Below are 17965 nucleotides of genomic sequence, written 5' to 3' on the forward strand. Positions count from 1 at the left end.
AACAAATTAAAAATAGTGAGACGAGATATAACAAAAAATAAGTAAATACAGAAATGCATTACAAATTATATTTTGGCATTCGAGTAAATAGAGAAGGTCTGCTTTTTAAGCTCACCTGGCCCGAAGGGCTAAGTGAGCTTTTCTCGTCACTTGGCGTCCGTCGTCGTTAGCTTTTTACAAAATTCTTCTCCTCTAAAACCACTGGGCTAAATTTAACCAAACTTTGCCACAATCATCATTAGGGTATCATGTTTAAAAAATCTGTCCGATGACCCTGCCAACCAACCAAGATTGCCGCCGTGGCTAAAAATAGAACATAGGGGTAAAATGTAGATTTTGGCTTATATCTCTGAAACCAAAGTATTTAGAGTAAATCTGACAAGGATAAAACTGATTATCAGGTCAAGATCTATCTGCCCTGAAATTTTCAGTCAAATCTGACAATCTGTTGTTGGGTTGCTGTCCCTGACTTGTTAATTTTAAGGAAATTTTGCAGTTTTTGGTTATTATCTTGAATATTATTATAGATAGAGATAAACTGTAAACAGCAATAATGTTCAGCAACGTCAGATCTACAAATAAGTTGTCATGACCAAAATTGTCAGTCGACCCCTTTAGGAGTTATTGCCCTTAATAGTCATTTTAACAATTTTTTGTAAATTTTTGTAATCTTTTACAAAAATCTTCTTCTCTGAATCTACTAAGACAAATTTAACCATACTTGGCTATAATAATTATTAGGGTATCTAATTTAAAAAAAAATGTCCGATGACCCCGCATTCCAACCATCATGGCCGACTTGGTTAAAAATAGAACATAGGGGTAAAATGCAGTTTTTGGTTTATATCTCTGAAACTAAAGCATTTAGAGCAAATCTGACAGGTGGCAAAAATGTTCATCAGATTTAGATTTATCTGCCCTGAAATTTTCAGACGAATCCGACTACCCGTTGTTGGGTTGCTGCCCCTGAGTTATTAAATTTACAAAAATTTTGCAGTTTTTTTTTATTATCTTAGATATCGTTATAACATCAAATATCCAATACTATTAATTATGATTTTAACCTTATTTTACATGATTTCCAAAGCATCAGTAAATACAGGTGAGCAACACAGGCTCTTGAGAGCCTCTAGTTTAAACTCTAGCGGACAAGCTGTTTGTAGACAACCCTTTCAAAATGCATTGAATTTTCCACTGAATTTTTGCGGTCTCAGCAGGACATATAACGGACATCATAGTTTCAGAATAGGCTTTACTACTGATGCAAGGACTAAAGGATTGTCAAATAAAACTATACGACCATTAGGTACATGAAAATATGATGCTTAGTTGTATATTAGACAATCAGGTCAGACTTCATTATTTGATGTGTCGTTTGAATAAATAACTGCCGTTTATTATTTTCATTTTGTACAGGGATTGTCGGTCACAGCTCGTTGCATATTGCATAATATATCAGAAAAGCAGTAATTTGGAAACAGTTGACAAATGGGAAATTGTGAATCATTATAATTGATTAAGATGGCATAAGGATGACTTGGATTCTGAAATTTGTTCACTGTAGAGTTAAAAATCACCGTCTAGAAGGAAATTGGCGGGAGGCAGATTTTTGATACAGAGTCACATGACTTTTAAAACGCACAATTTCCATATAATTTCAGTCTGGTGGTAAATAAACATATACATAACTTATATCGCGTGTATGTTTTTAAACTTAGATAATTGTTCCTATCTTAATTTTTTAAATATCTTTTAAATGAGATTTTACAATAGAAAACTTGGCGATATAAAATAAATATTGATTTTCAAATATCTTATTTGTGTATGCTTTTGAGAAAAAAAAGCTGTTTTTATCTACAAATCAAATGAATAGTGATTGCTAAATATCGGAATGGTATATTTGTCTAAATACATTTTATGTTCATATTCTTTTAACTTTGATACGGAATAATTTGCAATGACATCCGTCTTTGATTCCTTCATTGAGTTAAATTGGTAGTGTTCCTAGTGTGTGTAGGTCACTGATATTTTGTCAATAAACGGGTAAATAAAGGCAAATATGAATGACCTCGCTCACTCTATTGTGCCAAAAATAAACACATCAATTGGAGTAAGCACCAACATTATATACATCAAAATAAAACACATGCCTTTTGGGAGAAAACCGCCAAAATATCCCAATTTACGGTATTCATTTTAAAAGGGTTTGTTGTCTTAGGTTTAGAATTACAAAAAAAACCTGAGGAAAATAATCTGCATATTAAGGACCGATACATTGCAGTGGGGCTTATATACAAATGATTTAGATATAATTTAAAATAGTCTTTCATAATCATGCTAATTATTTGGTAGTGAAAATAAAAGTGAATTTTTTTAATTCTGTTCCATATAATTGTATGAATTTCAAGATTAATTGTGATGATATATACGTCACACTTATTTGTCCAATCATGTGACGCGCTGTTTTTTTTGGTGTCCTGTGCGGTCGTTAATTCGTGGGAGATGTCCGTTGTTATTCTGGGGATAACATGTTGTAATGTACTATTATATTATTAATTTTTGTATTTTTCTGTGCAGATTGTTCTCAAGAAAAAAATAAAATCGTTTATATTCAAGTTGGTCCTTTCAAAAATGTTAACATGTATAACTGCCTAAAGACTGTTTAGCAATTGTCTAAAAGAATATGTATTTTAACTTGTAAAAAGTAGTTCTACGTATTTATCATGAATACATTCAATTCAAATTTATTGTCATTAAACATTTACAATGTGTGTGGCAATACAAGTTTAACTAAACAAAATAAAACAAAACAGCGTAAAAAAACACCAAAAAAAGATATCAACGTAAAAATCATAAGTGATAAATTTACAATAATAAAATTGCAATATTTCGAAAAATAATCATGAAACTTCAATTTATCAAAATTAAATTGCTCACAATTTGGCATTCAACAGATAAATTTCTCGTTGGCTATAGTACCACACACTATCTCCTCATTTTCACATATGTGTCATAATTGAAAACAAAATATCTTTTGTAAAATCGAATTTCAATAACTTGTTGAATTGGTGCAAATAGCATCTTTCAAATTGGTGGTATATTTGATACAATCAATGTTTTTAAAATGTTTGAAAAGAAGAAACCGAAAAAAGATCTGGTCAAGTTCGCAGATTGCTTTCGAAGTTTGATACTTTGTATATGTACAAATATTGATAAGAGAAAACATATAGGGAAAAAAGACGTATTACATTTTCCCGCCTTTAGTTTGGACTCTGTGTACCCAAGCCCAGTGAATGAAGTCAATTTAGGAACGCTGTTTTTCGATGTAATGGTACAATATATTTTTAAAATATCTATGAATAACTGCAGTGTGTATATTTCCAATAAAAAAAATTGAAACCCATTGAAATATTTTCTTGATAATTATTCAAAAAGACTTCAAAATTTTCATAAATTTATTGTAAAAAACCGGTGGGCATGATTACCATAAACATGCCCCGTATGATGGTCATGATTCTAATTGACTGCAATTTCTAAAACAGAATGATATGCTACTAATACCACACATAACTGTTTTGTCCAGGTATATTATAAAAAGCGGATTTAAAAAATGTTCGTATCGTCGCCTATGGCACAATAAATACTACCGTTTTCCCTATAATAGGGAACTTTATGTTTTGGGCATGTGAATCACTAATTGGTGTTTTATTATAAAATATATCAAATGCACTATTGCTGTTTGTTCATTTATCAATCTAACGTTAGATGTAATTTAATTTCTTCATATTCATCGCGATGGTTATTCAGCATACATATACATAATTTAATACGCGTGCAAGCTTTTTTAATCAATTGTTTGAATCTTAATTTCTTAAAAACAAATAACTGGATCCGTTCCAGTGGGGCTCATATTCAAAAACAATACAAAACAATACAATAATTTTTATTGTCGACCAAAGACTCCCTAGAAGGGCAGTATAATTACAAACAATTTATTACAATGATAATTATTAATTCTTAATGATATACATAGACAAAATATAGAATAGAAAAAAATAAACACAACAAAAACAAAACCCCAGATATGTATATATAACATATATAGAAATGTTGAGGCATATATGGATAAAGTGCCGCAAATTTGATACCACAATATAAGAGATGTTCCTTTCAATTTTGGCCTATGAATGATTCACTGGGACAGTAAATTGGCATAATATTACATTTCCTAACACAATATCCCTTTCAGTCCAGAGACTGATTATCAAATTACATACGCGTTTTAGAACTTCTAGATTCACACAAACCTTTAGCCATATAAACATTGTTTCGGTACTTCATTTCTTTGAATTGAGATAAGTACAACACAGATATTTTATAAATGTATTTCTATAAAGTTCTAATTTTTGGCATTGAAGGAGAAAGTGGATCTCATCTTCCACCTCCTCCTCACAAAGTTTACAAATAAGCTCAGAAGCTGGGATGTTTTGTGTCTTCCTGTTTCAATTGTAAGCTGGTGGTCCCCAATTCTGAGTTTTATTAATGCCTGTCTTTGTTTAAAGTTTAACAGGTTTAAGTAGGGTTCAAAATCAAAATTTCTTTTGAATAAACGAAATGTACGGAGTTTATTTTTTTGGTTATCAATACTTCTTACTTATACAAATGGTTAAGACAAATATTACAGCAAAATCAAGACTTGGCTATTTTAACAACATAAACAGTTTTGGTTTGTTTATATCTTTAAAAAGTTCAACGTATGAAATGTGTTGAATTATCGATCCATACACGTTGATGTAAGGAGGTTTAAAATTCACAACTTTCCGGTTTCCGTACTTGATATTTATCAGTTACAGTTCAGATTATTGATAATTTCCTATTTGGTTTTGGAATTAGCACGTTCATACTATTTCCGTAGAAAGAGGTCAGATCGATTGTCTTAAAACTATACACAAGTTGATCTTTTACAAACTATGAGTATTTATAACTGTCTAAAGAATTTAAACAATTGTTTTAAAGAGGATATGTTTTAACTTTAAACAAAAATTCGATGTAAGTATCGTAATAATCTGGACAGTTCATTCCATCAAAATTGAATTGCTCACAACGTCTTAAACGGATAAATGGTGGTTGGCTATGGAACGCCACAGCTGTCTTATGTGGAACTCTGATATTACTTTATGTTGTTTTATTATTACTTGATGATATTTTGTCTTTATTTAATATGGTTTTGACATTACGTAATGATGTTTTGATATAACTCAATATGGAATAGTCATTACTTAATGATATTTCGAAATTACACGATATGGTTTCGTATTGACTTGATATAGTTTTGTCATTACTCAATATGGTTTTGTCATTACTCGATGTGGTTTCACCATTATTTAATGTGGTTGTGTCATTAATCAATGTGGTTTTAACATTACTTGATGTGAATGTGACTTAACGTTATGTAGTTGTTTCATTACATGATGTGGTTTTGTTATTTCGTAATGATGATTTGCCTATTCTTTATATGGTTTTAACATTACGCAATGATGTTTCAAAATTTGACGATTTTACACTACATGATGTGTTTGTTTCATTATTTGATGTGGTCCTGTCATTCTTTGATGTGGTTATCCCATTACTTGATGAGGTAAAACCACGTGACCAATTCGGAAAAAAATATGTTCTATTTTTAAACAAATTTCAATATATCGTTTGTTTAATGTACTTTGGATGGGTATCGCTATCCATTGAGTTAAAGTTCAAATTAATGTTTGAGTGGTTGTTCAGAGTTATTTGGTATGAAAAAGGGGAACGGCAGACAATGATAAGAAAAAAAGTATTAAAAAGTTTACAGTATTTCGGACATAATTGGGATATCCCCAAACCACTTGGTCCTGTTGTTTTTATCCTAAGTTCTCAAACGGAAACAGTATTTTTGTAATAAATTGGTAAAATATTCCACGGAACCATGTGTCTCGCCTGATATTGCTGCTGTTAGTGTAAATGCGTCATGTTGATTGTCTGTACATTTATCTATACATTTATCGGTAAAAAAAAAAATTAAAAAAAAAATGTTTTTCTGTAGATGCTTTTTCTTGAAATTGAGGAATAACTCCTATACAAGTTTTAAAACACTTCATGGAGGTTTACAAATTTATCATGTCAAAACAGTTTAATTCGGTTTTATTTAACTAAAAAAAAAATGTATGGTTTTCAACAATGAGCAAAACCCATACCCTATAGTAAGCTATAAAAGGTCCCGAAATGAAAAATGTAAAAAACTAGAAACCTAACGATCTATAGATAGATACATACATACTTTATTCTCTAAAAAACTAAATACAAGTTTACAGAGAAACATACAATATAAATACAGATACAATAGTCGAGGTAAACAAATACAGTATGATATTCTAAAACTACAAAATTATGATGGCATACATGTTTAGTAACATGTATAATGAAAGATTAAACTCAATAGAAATAAAAAAAAAAATGGAGATAGAGACGCCGACGCCACTATCGACGACGAAATATAGGTTTGTTGTGTCTCACTGCCGCTACATTGATGCCGCAGGCTCGACACAAATCAAAAGACTTGAACTTTATTGTTAACAAATGAAACACTTCAAATCAACTCACACTAAAGTTACAGGGAAACGGGGGGAGGGGGGCTCGGACTAAGCGAAAAGCATCAATACTATAAAATAAGAATTTTCCGAATTTTTTTTAGCGTAAATGATCATTTGAACTTATACGAATATCAATCTTTTATTTGTAATCAATTGAATTCCCTGATCTACCTTGCACTAATTGAAAAATAAACTTTTTGGAATATCTGTTTCACATGTGACGACGGACATGTTCCAGTCGAAACCATAATACCGTCATCTTTTCCTTGAATGTAAACTACCAAATAAAACCAAATCACTGGGTTTGTACTTTCTCGAATAACACGACGGGTGCCTTTCTGGAGCCTCCGAGTTCACCCCGATGGATTTATATTACCAAGTCATACCGATCTATTGAATCAGCCAAATGAAACTGTTTTGTATGCCACCGCAACTGAAAGTTGGGGGGCATATTGTTTTACCCCTGTTCGTCCGTCCGTCCGTCCGTCCGTCTGTGCGTCCCATTATGGGTATATAGTTATTCCGCATAACTCCTCCTACAGTTTGAATCCTAGGAAGTTTTCTCTTTACTGTCTGTTTGTACATATATTGAAGGTGTGCATGTGGTCAGGGTTTAATGTTTATTAATATTTGCTCTTTTGGGAGATAGTTGAACATTGTAATTTTTTGGGAAATTTACTTGCATAAGAAGAGCGTTTCTAGATAACTCCTCCTCAGTACAGTTTGAATGCTAGGAAGTTTTCACTCTGCTGGCTGTTTGTACATATATTGAAGGTGTGCATGTGGTCAGGGTTTTAATTTTTATTATCTTTTGCTCTTTTGGGAGATAATTGAATTTTTTTTGGTCATTTTTGGGGTATAAGCGGTTAAATGAGTTGAGTGCGGGGGCATCACTTTGTCTAGTTTACATTTTTTTCTCGTGTTGTGCTGTTACACAACTGTTACAGTCCGATGTAAGGTTAGGATTTAGCGCTCACATACATGTTAAACTCCGCCACGTGCACTTTCTTTATGTACCTGCCCCAAGTCAGGAGCATGAAGTTCAATTGTTGTCGTATAAATGTGTGTCATTTTTTTTTGTAAATTATTTATTTATAAATAAGACCATTTGTTTTTTCGTTTGAATTTCATCACATGGTGCATGGTGGCCTTTTGTAGCTGACTATACGGTGTGTTGAAGGCTGTACGGTTGCCTATATATGATTTCTTACATCCACTGCATTTAAACTCTGGTGGATAGTTGTCCTATTGTCAATCACACCACATCTAGCTTTATTTCAACTTCTATTTAATGTTGTAACTAAAACTCTAACTTTAAATGTGGCTCAAAACTCAAATTCGAAGTCCAACTCGAAACGCAATGCTAACTAAAACTTTAATTCTAATAATGACTTGAATTCGAAATCGAAGACTAACTCAAAGTTTAACTCAAACCCGAACTCTAATTCGATGGACGGCCACACTCATCCAAGGCACATACAACATGGAAATCTATCTAAAAATAGAACAGGTTTTTCCGAATTGGTCACGTGATTTTACCTCATCAAGTAATGGGATAACCACATCAAAGAATGACAGGACCACATCAAATAATGAAACAAACACATCATGTAGTGTAAAATTGTCAAATTTTGAAACATCATTACGTAATGTTAAAATCATATAAAGAATAGGCAAATCATCATTACAAAATAACAAAACCACATCATGTAATGAAACAACTACATAACGTTAAGTCACATTCACATCAAGTAATGTTAAAACCACATTGATTAATGACACAACCACATTAAATAATGGTGAAACCACATCGAGTAATGACAAAACCATATTGAGTAATGACAAAACTATATCAAGTCAATACGAAACCATATCGTGTAATATCGAAATATCATTAAGTAATGACTATTCCATATTGAGTTATATCAAGACATCATTACGTAATGTCAAAACCATATTAAGTAAAGACAAAATATCATCAAGTAATGATAAAACAACATAAAGTAATATCAGTGTTCCACATAAGACAGCTGTGGCGTTCCATAGTTGTCAGTAGTATCACACTATCTATCCTTATTTAACACTCTCAAACGTATCCATCCTTGGTATATTCTTACTTTTAGCTATAATATATAATATTAAAAAGAAGATGTGGTATGATTGCCGATGAGACAACTCTCCACAAGAGACCAAATGACACAGAAATTAACAACTATAGGTCACCGTATGGCCTTCAACAATGAACAAAGCCCATACCGCATAGTCAGATATAAAAGGCCCCGAAATGACAATGTAAAACAATTCAAACGAGAAAACTAACGGCCTAATTTATGTACAAAAAATAAACGAAAAACAAATATATAACACATAAACAAACGACAACAACTGAATTACAGGCTCCTGACTTGGGGACAAGCACATACATACAGAATATGGTAGGGTTAAACATATTACCGGGATCCCAACCCTCCCCCTAACCTGGGACAGTGGTGTAACAGTACAATAAAAGAACGAACTATAAAAATCAGTTGAAAAAGGCTTAAATCATCTGATGGATAAAAGTACAAATACTACAAATACAAGTGGACGTGGCTGGGTACTTGTACATCCCAACAACAAAAAGACACTGAGATCTGAGAGTACTCGCAGTTTCTGACAGCTAGTTCAAATCCACTAACTAATAAAAATCAAAGCACTGTAAGTGCTATAGGCAGTTAACCAAAAACCTAGGCAAACGTAATTATGAAAACTGTGGCAGTGTTGCTTCATTTTTTTTTAAAGATTCGAAAGAACAAACATTAAACATTCGTGTATTGTACATGTATGTTTATTAAATGAATTGATTATTAAGGAAAATTAATAAATATTTTATCAAGATTTTCAAAAGCAATGCATATATCAATGTATATTTTTAATGATGAGTTTGCAGTGGTACAAGTACGCAATGATTGCAGTTGTTCTAGTTGGTAGTTAACGTTGGTACCAGTTGACTTTTTATAGTGGTACAAGTTGACGTAGTACGAGTTTGTAATAGTATGAATGGACTTGCTTCCCTGGCAGGAACACTGAATTTGGGTTCTACAGTACAAGAGTTATGAGACACAAATCAGCCAAAGGTTTACTACTACAGGGATCAAAGGTGAGGTCTGATTAACCTGCCTATAGTAAATGTAAATGACCCTTACCTTCACCGAGTCCATGATGTCACTCCATCCCAAGTATGGAATAAAATGACAGGTTATTATAAAACAGTTGGTCAAACATTCTTGGGCTTTACACTTCTTGAAAGATTTATATGTTTTCTTTAAAATGAGCCATAAATGAAAATTTTTATAGGCCCAGAAATAATTCAAAAAATAATTAAAGTAAATTCAATTAACCTAGACTTATTTATGCATCAATTAAATTTTATAATAAACAAGAAATAATTGTAACAGGATGCTGTTACGAAGTCTTCCAAACAGAGCTCCCATACATCGTCATTCCCATTGTCGCCTGACATGGGGCAAAGTCCAGTACAATTAGGTCGCATATGTGACGCCTAGGAGATTGACCCTGTATGTCATTGAAATCTTCTTGAAATGACGAACAGAAATAAATATGGTATAGGGGTGGGTATCTCACCGTTTACAAGCTCTCAAAAAGGGGGAGAGTGATCACCAGGGGACTCACCCTTTATTTCATTTGATTTAGTTTATTGTCCCATACAAGAATATATATGTTTCAGGGTGGGGATCTCAACCGTTTACAAGTTTTCAAAAAGAAAGGGGTGGGGATGACCCCCGTGGACTCCCCCTATATTTGATTTGATTTGATTTATTGTCCTATACCAGAATATATGTGGTGTAAGTGTTGGGATCTCGACCGTTTACAAGTTTTCACAAAGAAGGGGGTGGGGTGTCTTCATATACTCCTCTATATTTCATTTGATTTGTTATCTTGTCCAATACATGGATATATGGTTGAGGGGTAGGGATCTCGACAGTTTACAAGTTTTTAAAAAGAAGGGGGTGGGGTGACTCCTGTGGACTCCCCCATATTTCATTTGATTTGTTTTATTGTCCCATACAAGAATATATATGGTGTATATAGGGTTTGGGATATCGAACGTTTACAAGTTTTCGAAAAGAAGGGGGTGAGTGACCATAGGGACTCTATATTTCATCCCCTATATTTCATTTGATTTGTTATCTTGTTCCCTACATGAATATATACGGTTTAGGGGTGGGGACCTCGACCGTTTACAAGTTTTCAACTAGAGGCTCTCAAGAGCCTGTCTCGCTCACCTGATTCTACTTTGGTTTTGGAAATCATGTAAAACAAGATTAAAATCATAACAGATACCCTAATAATGATTGAGGCCAAATTTGGTTTAATACTGGCCCGTAATTTAATCTAAAGCAGAAGACTTTTGTAAAGTTTACAGAAATTACCAAAAAATCTATTGAAATTATAGAAAATGACTTTATAAGGACAATAACTCCAACAAGATGTCAGTTTTGCTCATGTTGACTTATGTGTAGATCTTTTTTTATTGATATTTATGCAGTTTACAGTAGATCTTAATCTATTAAGATACATATATTAAGGACTTCATCAGCACCTCATAAGGGACCTTTATGTAATGTTTGGTTTCATTTCATTCAGTGCTCCTCTAGAAAAAGCATTTGTATGTATTTCCCATAGGGTCTTAGGTTAAACAAGTCCCCTGCTGGTGGCCATTTTGGATGATGGTTCGGCTACAAAGTAACAACACTTGGTCAGCACCTTATTAGGAACATTCATGCCATGTTTGGTTTCATTCTGTTCTGTGGTTCTCTAGAAGAAAACATTTTTATGTATTTCCCATAGGATCCTGTTAAACTTAATCCCCCTGCTGGCAGCCATCTTGGATGACAAATCAGCTACAAAGTAACAACACTTGGTCAGCACCTCAAAAGAAACATTCATACCATGTTTGGTTTCAATCCATTAAGCTGTTTTCTAGAAGAAGACACTTGTATATATTTCCCATAGGGCCCTATGTTAAACTAAGTCCCCTGTTGGTAGCCATCTTGGTTGATTGATTGGCTACAAAGCAACAACACTTGGCCAGCACCTCATTAGGAACATTCATGCCATGTTTGGTTTCATACCATTCAGTGGTTCTCTAAAAGAAAATATTTGTATGTATTTCCCATAGGGTCCTATGTTAAACTAAGTCCCTGCTGGTGGCCATCTTGGATGATGGATCTCTTACAAAGTAACAACACTTGGTCAGCACCTCCAAAGGAATATTCATGTCATGTTTTATTTCATTCTATTTAGTGGTTCACTTAAAGAAGACATTTGTATGTATTTCCCATAGGGTCCTATGTTAAACTAAGTCCCTCTCTGGCGGCCATCTTGGATGATGGATCGCCTTCAAAGTAACAACACTTGGTCATCACCTCATAAGGAACAATCATGCCATGTTTGGTTTCATTCCATTCAGTGGCTCTCTAAAAGAAGACATTTGTATGTATTGTCCATAGGGTCCTTTGTTAAACTAAGTCCCCCTCTGGCAGCCATCTTGGATGATGGATCGGCTTCAAAGTAACAACACTTGGTCAGCACCTCATAAGGAACATTCATGCAATGTTTGGTTTCATACCATTCAGTGGTTTTCTAAAAGAAAATATTTGTATGTATTTCCCATAGGGTCCTATATTAAACTAAGTCCCTGCTGGTGGCCATCTTGGATGATGGATCGCTTAAAAAGTAACAACACTTGGTCAGCACCTCCTAAGGAATATTCATGTCATGTTTTATTTCATTCTATTTAGTTTTACACTTAAAGAAGACATTTGTATGTATTTCCCATAGGGTCCTATGTTAAACTAACTCCCTCTCTGGCGGCCATCTTGAATGATGGATCGCCTTCAAAGTAACAACACTTGATCAGCACCTCATAAGGAACAATAATGCCATGTTTGGTTTCATTCCATTCAGTGGTTCTCTAAAAGAAGACATTTGTATGTATTGTCCATAGGGTCCTATGTTAAATGAAGTCCCCCGCTGGCGGCCATCTTGGATGATAGATGGGCTTCAAAGTAACAACAATTGGTCAGCACATCATAATGAACATTCATGCCATGTTTGGTTTCATTCCATTCATTGGTTCTCTAAAGAAGACATTTGTAAGTATTGTCCATAGGGTACTATGTTAAATGAAGTCCCCCGCTGGCGGCCATCTTGGATAATGGATCGGCTACAAAGTAACAACACTTGGTCAGCACCTTATTAGGAACATTCATGCCATGTTTGGTTTCATTCCATTCAGTGGTTCACCAGAAGAAGTTCAAAATGTTAAAAGTTAACGACGACGACTGACGACGGACGCCAAGTAATGAGAAAAAAAGAAGGGGGTGGGTGACCCCTGTGGACTCCCCTATATTTCATTTGATTTGTTTTATTGGCTAATACAAGAAAATATATGCAGTAGGGGTTGGGGATCTCGACCGTTTACAAGTTCTCAAACAGAAGGGGGTGGGGTGTCGCTGGGGATTCCACCTACATTTTATTTGATTCGTTCTATTGTCCTGTTATCATTACTGAAGACTGTGTGTGTCTATCACTTACTGTTTTCAAGTAATAGTCATTTGAAAATTGAAAAATAATAAAATCCCATATGGTTCTATAGGAAACCCCTCCCTTATTAAGGCCCCTCAAAATATCCCTAAATAGACCCCAATGCACAAACGAAAGATTGATGGCTCCGCTAGACATGCTAGTCTTACATTTTATGAAACCCTAAGTAAATCTGACAAGCGGTTCGAGTTGTCTTTTAAGACGGTCCGAGAGGACTCGGTCCGACTTGTCTCGGGGACGAGTTGTCCACATTTCGTAAAACATCCTATCAACGTCGATTTTCGGATCTGTTTCATTCATAAACAACAACAACTTTGGCAAGTCAGTGATATTTAAAAACGGAATAATATAATAAAAGAAAGGAATTTAAATGTGCGTACATTTAATTGAAATCAATTAAATAATCACAATCTTCTTAAACATGTTAAACGAAAAGAACATCATGATTAACAAAACTTACTTTATAATATCAGAATACTTACTGTTACGAACTTACGGTTCGTGTAAGTTGAAATTACCGCCAACTGAGACTTCTATATATTTATAACTTTATTTCCTCTATCAAAGAGATTTGGTGTACATGAACAATATTCCTGCGCCTTTTGCCATTTGGGAAATGTAAACGACTTGTAATTAGAGATTTTCGGTGATGAAATATTTCATACAATTGTTCTTTGACATCTTAGCCAAAAGCACATGGGATAATACACTACGTACGGATTTTTTTTGAGCACTACTTCCTATGTGCAACTTCAAAAATTTTGGGTAGTTCGACGATCATTTAAGGTTTTTCTGGTCATATTTTTTGTATTACAGAATTGAAAGTATGAAAAAAGTGCCCAATTAGTTATCAATAACATATTAGCCAGCTAGATAATAACAATAGCACTTTTTACACCATCCAGTGGGAAGAACACAAATCTAGGGTGGTAGCATAATGCAGCTTAACTGCATAAAAAATCATGCATCTATGACTAAATTATCAATCAGTTCACATCCAACATCCAATGGATTTAGTGTAAAGCCGTCATAAGTCTGGAATGGCATGGTTTTTGATATAAGAATACGAATAAGAATACTTTAATAATCCAATTATGGACCCTTGCGGGTTTTAAATTTCATACAATGATTACAATGATTGATTTATAGCAATGAAATAATAATAAAATAAAATACAACACAACACAACACAATAGAACACCGAACAGTTATTGTATGCACATAGAAGAGAAAGTAATATGGTAGACAATCTATAAATATGTAAGGATTATTCCCCTTTAAACAGTATGTAATAATCTTTGGAGATATGGTGTTTAGAGCTGCATAAAAAGCAGCCCCAAATGATAAAATATAAGGGTAGTTTTTCCCATGTACACACAGCAACCAATTACTAGATATTTATGTATATAATATTTAAATATACCAAACTAAAAAAAATACGACAAATTTGGTCTAAACCGTTTTGGAGTTCGTGGTATTCCTATTGGCTTTGCTCTCTTTTCTTGCTCTATTCATCACTATCTAATAATGAATTTGAAACGTTACTGTACAGTCTAATCCAATCAGCATATCTTTTTATTGAAATAATTATGCATAAACTAGACTAAATAAATCTATAGCGGATAAAAATATATGTAATATTCTATAGGATTACTTCGACGGATGCACGTTATAATCTATGTTGCTATATACTTGTAACAGTTGATATTCTTATATTCACCTACCAATAGTTGGCATGGCATAAAAAAATACACTAAAACACGAATGATATTTAAATGATAGACTAAATACATAACTAGTTTTCAGGAAAGAAAGGCTATGTTAGATAGACGCACTTATTTCTACACACAAACAAAACAGAACGGACGCCGTTTATAGGCCTGGATTTTCTACAAAAAAGTCCATGTGACCATTATTATAAGCCCTAGTCAACCCTTTGGAGATGAAAGTCATGTGACCCTTCATATCATATTAAAAAAAAATGTTTACTATGTTTGATTCGCTTGCATGACTAAAGTATACCATTGTTTACCATAAAACATGAAAATGAAAAAAGAAAATGGCTTTGTCTTATCCAACTCTTCATAAAAGTACTGCTAATTAATACGTGTCTTCTCGGATAGCTTTTCTGTATGCTGTTACCTTTACCACGACACCTCACATCGTGATATGCTCAGCGGAAGTGCGAGGAAAAACCGACATTTAAAAAGGTAAATAAATGTGTACTGGAATAGTTAGTGTTATTGAATACAGAAAAATAGAAAAAATACCGAACTACAAGGAAAAATCAAAGCGGAAAGTCCTTTATCAAATTACAAAATCAAAAGCTCAAACACATCAAATGAATAGAAAACAGCTGTCATATTCCCTGGAACATGTATTTCCTCACGTAGAAAACGGCGGATTAAACCTAATTTTATAGCAAGCTAAACCTCTCAACTGTATGACAGTCGCATACAATTCTTGCTATATATGATATCGATTTTTACCAAAAAAATAGCATACAAAATCTTCAATGATAAAAAAGACATGAGCAGCAAACAATAATTATTGGTTCGGGTGTGGTTGTTTAGTATTTCCATGCACACCGTTTGTTAAACAATTAAACAACTGGCTTATTAAGTGCGCTTAATCGATTTATTACTGTTGTACAGCTGTATACTACTGGTGCCTTCATTTATTAGTATCTAAACTCCCGCGTTTTAATGCATGAGCTAATTGCGCTTGCTTAATATTATGTACATAAAAATATATATTACAAAACCGGTTTGATATGTTGCTTGCAACAATCAAAACATTAAAAGGGAAATAAGTCCAATACTTATCAATCCAATAATTAGATTTAAATGATATTGATAACATTTCATTAATTGCCTCTGAAAGATAAACATTGATACACCAATATTTAATAAATAAAAATACAAAAGAACCTATAAAGATGCTTTCATATTATTGTGTGAACCTTTTACTTTATAATTCATAGTTTTGTTCTTATACAAAAGATTACTGTTTTCTTCGTCAGTTAAAAATCTTACCCAAAAGAAAAATGTATTTATATCAAGACTTTGCGGAGAATCTACAAAAAAATAGTTCGGAAACGTTAATAACCAAATCACTTCACAGCTTTTATGACAAAGTTTAATTAAAAAAATGGAAACAAATGAAAAATATGAAAAAAATTACGACCTTCGATGAACTCACTTATTTTTCAAGTACTTCATGGTTCTGTGTTGATTGTTAGTCAAAGTCATCGCGATCGGTAAACTTCGGCAACAAAAAAAGATGTTATACTTTTCGATTGGCAACCACTGAAGAAATGATCATTTTGTCGATTTAACTATGGATTCATAATAAATGTAAAACAATACGTGCATAGAGGCTTTAGTTTAGAATATATGTAAATATAAATCAGCAATGTTAAATTTAAAAAATTGCGAAAGCAATTTTTTTTTTCCCTCGCCGGAATTCGAACTCATGCTATTTGGATATCGAGGCAACACCGCCTGCACTGTGTCCAGCGCTGAAGACCATTCGGCCACCTAAACTGAACTTATAATTCAGCTTTCGGTGGTTATTGTTACCTTTCCTCATCTCGTCAGTAGAATCTAGAATTGTAACACAGAACATGCTATATTAGGCATAAAGATGGAATTGATGGCATATTAGCTAAATACTTATCGTAATGGGTCGTAAAAAACAGTAACAGTAATAATTATTTTAATAAGTACATCTTAACAAGTGGAAACTCTACGACAGATGCATCCATGGATAACCAGTGAAGGTGATACATGGCTGAAATAACATATCATATTCATAATTACTCTAAATATCAGCACACTCATGATAACAATGTTTAACAATGATCGCAGTTGTTATCAAATAATTTGTTTCTATGTATATATAAAAAAGAAGATGTGGTATGATTACCAATGAGACAACTCTCCACAAGACACCAAATGACACAGAAATTAACAACTATAGGTCAACGGATGGCCTTCAACAATGAACAAAGCCCATACCGCATAGTCAGCTATAAAAGGCTCCGAAATGACAAATTGAAAACAATTCAAACGAGAACAAATGAGGATATGCTATCCCGTTTGAAATAAGTTATCTGCAGGTACAATAAAACTTCAAAACCTAATATTTTATCTATGAAAGAATTTAGTGTTTTAAGTAATTTATGGTAACGAAATCCCTGGTTTAATAATATTGGTTTTTGTTGCACTTCATTGTTCCTGTTGTTCCTTTGTTTTCCACTTATATATGATGCGTTTCCCGCGGTTTTAGTGTGTAATCCGGATTTGTTTTCTCTCAATGGATTTATGACTTTTGCACACGGATATACTACTGTTGGCTTTATTTAAATTTGAAATTTGCGGAATGAAATTTTTGTTTTTCCACGTCAGGGAAGAAGAAAAATTTGCTTCACTGGTGATCCAATGTATGGACCTTTCGTAGAGTTGTTACTTGTTTAGACGTAGACACATACTGTTTAGTAAACTATAAAAGGCAACGGCATTACACAATTTAAATCAATTCATTCAAATGTTAATTCTGTTTATCTTTGATTGAACTATATTATTGTATAGTGTATGTTCATACCAAACATTGTTAAAGTGAATGCAGATAGTGTAATTTTTAAGCAATAAAAGAGCAACTGACGTAGTTCCTTTGATTCTTTTTAGGTATATCATTTTATGCAAAATATGGTATGGTAACTTTATATTGCT

This window comes from Mytilus californianus, unplaced genomic scaffold (genome assembly GCF_021869535.1).
Source record: "Mytilus californianus isolate M0D057914Y unplaced genomic scaffold, xbMytCali1.0.p SCAF_3, whole genome shotgun sequence".
NCBI lineage: Eukaryota > Metazoa > Mollusca > Bivalvia > Mytilida > Mytilidae > Mytilus > Mytilus californianus.